At 34.4% G+C, this 7,703-nt stretch overlaps 1 pseudogene; it reads left to right on the forward strand.

Moving 5' to 3' along the window:
• Window positions 1-6,668, forward strand: part of LOC149250978 (putative GTP diphosphokinase RSH3, chloroplastic pseudogene) — a 28,053-nt pseudogene extending 21,385 nt beyond the window's left edge.
• The last annotated feature ends 1,035 nt before the right edge of the window (window positions 6,669-7,703 follow it).

A 7,703-nucleotide genomic window follows, 5' to 3' on the forward strand; every position in this document is an offset into this window, starting at 1 on the left:
TTAGATGAGTTCCCAGTTAGCATCCAAAAATTGGACAGTAAGAGCCAACCAAGACCTGTCATGTTTTGGACACTGTTGACCCAAAAATATTCCACTATTTTTAGTTATATGGAGTTCATTGATTCCATTGTTCATCTAGTTGTAAATATGCTAACCAATAGCAATCAACCCAGAATTAATGATGAGATAAAAAGAGTTTTGCAGTTGACTAAAAATAAAAGAGTAGGAGACATGTATCTATACCAGGACCACAATGAAATTAGGATATATGGGTGCCATCTCACTCCCTACAATATGCTTAGATATCTCCCCATGAGAATATTTGCATTAGAATATTTTAGGTAGATCATAAACTCAGATGATGTCAATTGTATGTCAGCTATGAAGAAAACATTGGTCAAGATCAAAAACTAGTTGGGCCCTTTTATTTGTAATAATAGGGAAGCTGGACAAGAAGCAAAGAAAATTTTATAGCAATTGAAGTTTAGTAGCAGTTTCATGTGGTAATATGACCCTAATGGAGTCATAAATAAATTAAGGCTCAAATTCAAATTAAGCCCTTTTATGCATGAGTCCAAGCCAGACATTGAAAAATATGCCAACCAGTCAGAGTGGTTGGAAAATACCTTAATAGATGTGGAAAAGCAGATAGATACTAGTTCCTTTCTATAGATTCCAATCCTACAGGAACAAATGGGTATTATTCCCATTCTACAAACTCCAACCATGCAGGACATAAATGTAAAAAGAACTAGGGAAGAAGGTTCTAGCTCTAAAATGGATACTACAGATGACATGTTTGAAATCATGTACAAGAAGAAGCGCAAGCTTAATCCTGTAAATGAGCAAGAAGATACCATTGGGACAGTTGAAATCATTGATACTGATACAGTGGTTAAAAAGAATATATCTCTAGCAGTTTCATAGGAAACTCGTCAACCTTCCACCTCAAATACTCAGATTATTGAAAAACATCTTAGTATTGAAGTCTCTTCATCAAGAAAACCAGTCGATAAAGAGAAAGATATGAAATAGAAGTACATAGAAATCAAGTTGAGGACTGAGGCATTGAAGGCTGAAACATATGCCCATTACTTCAAACAGACTCCTAACAATCAAAAGAGGTTGATGTCAGCTTTTGGCATTAAAAGTGGTAAAATGAAAATGACCTTTTTGAAGCCTACAGTCTAGTAGCCTAAAACATCAGCAGACTATAGGAAGACATAGTTTGAAGTTTTGGCCAATAATGTTCACCCTATTGATCAAATTGAATTTCATAAGTAGGAAGGTGAAATTATCTACTCGACAATGACTAAAAAATAAATAATTGTGTAGAAACTTCAAAGTCCTCTAGACAACATCACAGCACAATTTAAGCTAGAAAACACATCCTCACAGGCCAAGGATAACAAAATCAAGTCACTGGAGGACTTGGTGATTGAGATTGGATATAATCCAAATGACATCAGGGCAGCAGAAAAGCTCATAAAGAAGAAAAATGAGGATATTTTTGCATTGAAGGAGTAGTTAAAATTTCCTCCTTCTGAACATCCACAGGCCAAGGAGGTCCTAGAGAGCGAAACCCAGTAGGATGAAATGATATATCTCATTCTTCAACTAAATGCTCAATTGAAAGAAATGGAGAATGAATTGGACAATTTAATACAGTTGAAACATTCCAACATTGACACTGCTACTTCCACTACTATCCCTATAGTCACTACAATAGTTCCTTCCACTTTGGCAGCTTCATTGGCCCCAACAGTTCTAGTAGCTACAACAATTGCAACTGCATCAACAACTACATCAGCAACAGTTTCAACAATCACAAAAACTCATCCAAGTGATGAAGCAAGTAAACTAGTCAAAGCCATGGAGGACATGTCCATTCAGACCACTGAAATAAATAGACTTAAAGAACAGATAGAAAGTCTAGAGGATGAGAAGAAACTGGCTCAAATCATGCATAAAAATGAAGTACAGAAGTCAAACAGGCTGAATGAGAGGATAAAGAACTTAGAAAATAATTAACATTGAAGGAGCCACTTGCCCAAGCAAAAGAGTAGCTATGGGCCAATATTATTGAGTCTGTCAATGCTATTTGGCCATCTATACAAGTATCTTTGAACAAAATGATTTAGTCAAAGGGGTTGGGGAAGCAATTCAAAGGTTTAAGGCCGAACTTGGAAATATGCTAGAAGAAGCTTCAAGAATAATCTAATTCCTTAACTCAAATAATAGATATGAATTGCAGGAGCTTGGCATAGCTGACTGAACTGGCACTATACTAGAGGTGAAGAAGGTAATCACCAAGAGGAACTTGATGATGCATCTTGAGGACAAATCCAAAACCATGGAGCTAGCTATAGGGAGGTTCATGGTCAAATTTGATGCTTTGAGCAAAAAGTTCCGCCTAATCCGTTGGAATAAATGATAGGTTAATGCCACATGAAGAATATGAAAAGAGAATCATAGAAGTGGCAAAGGATCAAGCCAATAGTTCCTCTATGAAATATATGCCTACAGGAAAGGTTCTTTACCAGGCTTTTGAGAACCTCTTTTACCTCCAGCATGAGGTAAAACATATTTTTGTAAACAATCCCACCTTTTCAAAATACATAGAAGCTGATGAAGTCTACAGAAGAATGATAAATATTAAATTACTAGATACAGGGACTTGGGAAAAATTAAATGATTTACTATGAAAATGCAAGGTAAACAGTGGACACAGAGCATTGAAAGAAAAGCAGTAGATCAGCTAAGTCAAAGAGTATCAGTCAAAAGGAAGAGTACAAGAATAGTCAGCATGGAAGACAAACAACAAAAGAGAAAAAGTAGTGTAATATCAAAGAAGAGCCAACTACAAAAAATAAAAGAGGGATAGCTTGCTTTAGTTACATATCTGTCTTTATCTTCTTGCATGAATATATTTCCTTTTCCTTGAATAATTCCTAAATCAGCTTAGGATATTTTTCAGTAATTTTTTGTATAAATACTTCATAATTCGAAGTATTAAGCATGGATTGCTAAACATTTCTATAGTTGTATTGATCTAAAACCTAAGGGTTCATTGTACCATTTTTCAAGTCAGCAGACTGGACTAAGTATTAAAGGCATTGCATTACAGGATTCATATGTTGGGCCACTTTAGTGAAGTATATTTTGTTTGTCAAATTGTTATCTTCTTAAGTGTTTCACATGCTTGCATGTTATCTAAATTGAATGAAATAACTAGAATATTATTACAGAATTTGTTTAAGTACACTCGGTCTTGAACAGTTATTCATTTTAATGTTTTCTTCTGATATCTAGAGTAGGGAATCCTTCATTGCTTGCTAGTCTCGATTGACCTCTATCATTTCCCTCATTATCAAGTTTGAGGATTCCTTAACTACTCCTTGACCTCGATTAAAAACCACTTCACCATCCAGCCTAAAAGATCTTAATTTACTCAGCTACCTTGCCTTGTGAACACTATCTTTAGAACTTGCTTTAGTCTTTTTTTCTTGACACTTGACCACATAGCCCAATGGTAAAAGACATCCCTCTATCCATATAAGTCAGTGATTGAACCACCAAATCAAAATCAAAACCCAATCAAGTTTAAATAACTAGCCTAAAATTAGTTAACTCAACAAAGTTAAATCATAAAGAGAGAGCCCTCTCTGAGCATTATGAAGGTTAGATCCTGATCTGAAAAGTAGGTTTGTGGTTACCTCTAATATTCCATTTGAGATAAGATAACAACCCCAGGGAAATTTTAGAGTGATAAAAGTTCACGAAGAAGTTGGGTTATGACATGTAAATCACCTACAAAAAAGGGAAGAAAATTGTTGTTTCAAATGCACACTCAAGAAAGGATGAGGATGTGGAAGCATTGCTTTATGCCATTTCTATTATCCATCCTGAGTGGATAACACAATAAAGGGATTAATGGAAGAATGATGAAGAGATGTGGACACTCATTCAAAAGTTGCAGTAAGATCCTAGTACATCTGATATATTTAGCCAGAAAATTGATTCACTATGGTATAAACATTGCCTATATCTTTGTAGGAATTCCCAACTCAAACAAAAGATTATTTTGGAATTGCACACCTCTCCCTTAGGAAGGCACTCGAGATTTTTAAAAACTTACCATAGGGTCAAAAAGGATATTTTTGGGATGGCCTTAAATCTGATATTCAAAAGTTTGTGTCATAATTTTTTGTTTCCAACAAAATAAAGTTAAGAAATTTAAGGCCTCAGGTCTATTACAACCTTTAATCATTCCAAGTCAGTGTTTGGAGGAGGTCTCAATGGATTTTATCATAGGTTTACCCAAGTCTAGAGGAAAGAGTGTAATCATTTTTGTAGTTGATAGACTTACCAAGTATCCATACCTTTGTGCATTATTTCATCCTTTCGAAGCTCGTACAATTACTACTACATTTATGGAAACAATTCAAAAGCTTCATGGAAACCAAAGATTATTGTAAGTGACAGAGATCCCATTTTCACTCGAAATTTTTGGATGAAATTATTTTCTTGAATTGGTAGTCAATTATCTCATATCTCACCTTATTATCCTCAATTTGATGAGCAAACTGAGATAGTGAACAATGTTTGTAAGGATATCTTCGTTACTTTGTATCTGATTAAAAAACACAATGGGTCAAGTGGTTGCCTCTAGCTGAATGGTGGTATAACACTTCCTTCCATACTGTAGCAAAAATCACCCCATTTATGGCACTTGATGGATATCATCCACCATCCATCACATCATATTTAAGAGAAAAGTCTATGTTTCAAGTAGTGGAAGATCACATCAATCATCAACAATAAGTTATCCAACTCTTAAAGGATAACCTCACTATGGCACAGAATCGAATGAAACAACACATAGATGAACATCATAGTGAAAGACATTTTGAGGTAAGCAACTGGGTATTTTACGGCTACAACCATACAAGAAAATGTCCCTTAAGCAAGCTAAGAATGATAATAAATCATCACCCAAGTACTATGGTCCTTACAAGGTGTTGCAAAATATTGGTACTATGGCATACAAAATGGAGCTACATACATTTCCCGAGCACACTAAGTTGTCCATGTTTCATGCTTAAAGAAGGTTATCAGTGACAAGATTCCAGTTCAAATAGTGTTGCCAAAACTTGACAAATAATGAAAATCATATTTGAGCTTGAAGAAGTCATAGAAACAATAACCTAACATCTATGGAAATGATCAATTTCATTGTATCTCATTAAGTGGAAGAACTTAACCATTGAAGATTCCCAATGGGAGGATGACAATTTTATACAGAAGCATCCAAAACTACTCAAGCATTGAGGGCAACACTTTTTTTGAAGGAGGGGCATGTTAGGTCTATATAATACCAGGCTAGCCCCCTTATTTTTATTATTATGCCTATGTAGCCCCCATGTTATTATTGTTGTACCCCATAGAAGCCCATTATTTTTGTTGTTGTGCCCTTACATTATTATTGTTATGTATGATCTAATTATATTGTGACCCCTTAGACTCCTATATATACAAATGAGGTAATTTTATTTGTATCATCCAATAATTGTTCATTTATGTAATGTAAAGGAGGTTTCCCCCTCAAAGAGGATAATTTTTAAGTCGTTTATCTATCTATTTGTGAGTTGGTTGCATAACATGGATGCTTTTCAATCTCATCTACCTTGTATCCATGAAACCATGTTGCCTCTTTGAGAGGAAGGCTTGGGATTGTATGTGGTTATCCATACCTAAGTAACTATGTCGAGATATTAATTTTTCTTGCAACCATTGAATCAAGTGAGGTTGTTGTAGTTGTTGGGTTGCTCCATGACACACTTAATGATACATATATGGACTATGGCAGGTTGTTTGACATCTTTAGAAATGAAGTGCCAGATTTAGTACAAGTGGTATGCATCCTCGTGATCAATATCCACTGCTAGTTTCATTTCATACATACTTCACTCTATGTTAATCATTTAGAGAAAATGTGTCATATGTTCCATTTGGGTCTCTTCAATTTCGAGAGAGGCATTTATATATAATATCAATGTTTTACTAACATTTTTGTTCCTCTTGTAGATGTCACTTGCCTCTGTATATTATTTTCCTTTTTTCGTGTTAGGTCCATTTGTTCTGGTCATTTAGGTTGTTTAAATTTCACATCTTTAATTAATGGTCAACTTCATTTTCACACGTGTTTAGAATAAGTTTGTGTTCAACAGGATTTCCTGTGACAACAACAAAAGAAGTAAAATTGTCGAAGTAGACCATCTCCATGCAATGTTTTTTCAATGATGAATGTAAGGTTAGTCTTGGTCAAATTAGCAGATAAATTTTATAACATGGGAACCTTGGGATTTATACCTTTTCCAAAGCAACAACAATTTGTAGAAGAGAAACTAGAGATTTTTTCTCCCTTAGCCAACCAACTTGGAATTTGGAGTTGAAAAGTAGAATTAGAAGACCTATGCTTGAAATATTTGAAGACAAGCGAGTATGGAGATATTTCTGCCAAGTTTGCGGAAGGCTTTAGGGAATCAACTATCATGTCTGTAATCCAAAAGTTGGATAAAACTATGAAGAAGGAAAAAATATCTTATTCTGATTTATATGGCAAACCTAAGATCCTGTATAGCACTCACGGTAAGATGTTGAAGTAGGATTTCTCTATTCTTTGCACAAAATGTTTTGTAAGAATCCATTTCATTTTTAACCTTTAAACTTAATTAATTATAACATTTATTGCTGATTAGCTCTAGTTCATTGGCCATTTTCATGAATTAGTAGAGAATTGATGAAATCCATAACCTATGTGATCTTTGATTTATTGTCTTGGAAGAGGTTGACTACTATGCTACACTGTGTATTATTCACCATTTGTGGTTGAGTATTCCTAGGAAGCAAAAGGATTATGTTAAGCACCCAAAAATTAATTGGCATGCTAGTGTTTACCAACTAGAGTAGTTTGTTTTGATTATTCAAGCAGAATAAATCATTCAACTCTATTGAAGTTTTTCCATTTATAGATTAAGTTAGGCACAAACCAATGCAATTTTTTGGGTTACTCTCCTAACACTTATTATGGTCCAAACACTTTAGGTATCAATATTTGCATATTGTTTTTTGGGGGATGATGGTTTTTCACTAGAAATATAAATACATACTAATTAAATGCATCAACAAGTTGAGTTAGGAGTTGTTGCAAACTGGAGGTATAAGGAGGGTGAAGCAACACACTCTTCCTTCATTTTTCAGAGGGTCAAGTGGAAAATATGGGTGCTAACATGGAACAATGATATTATGGACGCTAAATTTCTGTTATCTCCCTAAGATGCAAACAGGAGACCACCTTTCCCTTTCCCTTCCCATAAAGATGGTTGCCTACATATGGACAAATTCTGCAACCCACCATGTGGTACAAATGATAGTATCCTTGTAATTATGTTGGAAGATGATAGAGTGAGTATGCTATTCTTAAAAACACCATATTAAGATGTAGTTTCTTTGTAATTTTCTTGTTTTGAAATTCATTTTCTAATCTTTTACACAATTTTTTATGTATTTTGTTTGAAATTTCTACCATCATATCAATTTCATGAATGAAGGATTATTTATTGTTGTTAAACATATGACTGTGCAATAACTACCTCCAAATTCGAATATGAAGGATTTTTTTAGACAAAATAGCTTATGGG

Source organism: Pinus tabuliformis, chromosome 7, assembly GCF_031772625.1.
Source record: "Pinus tabuliformis cultivar Carrire ecotype Pingquan chromosome 7, CPIR1, whole genome shotgun sequence".
Taxonomy (NCBI): Eukaryota; Viridiplantae; Streptophyta; class Pinopsida; order Pinales; family Pinaceae; genus Pinus; species Pinus tabuliformis.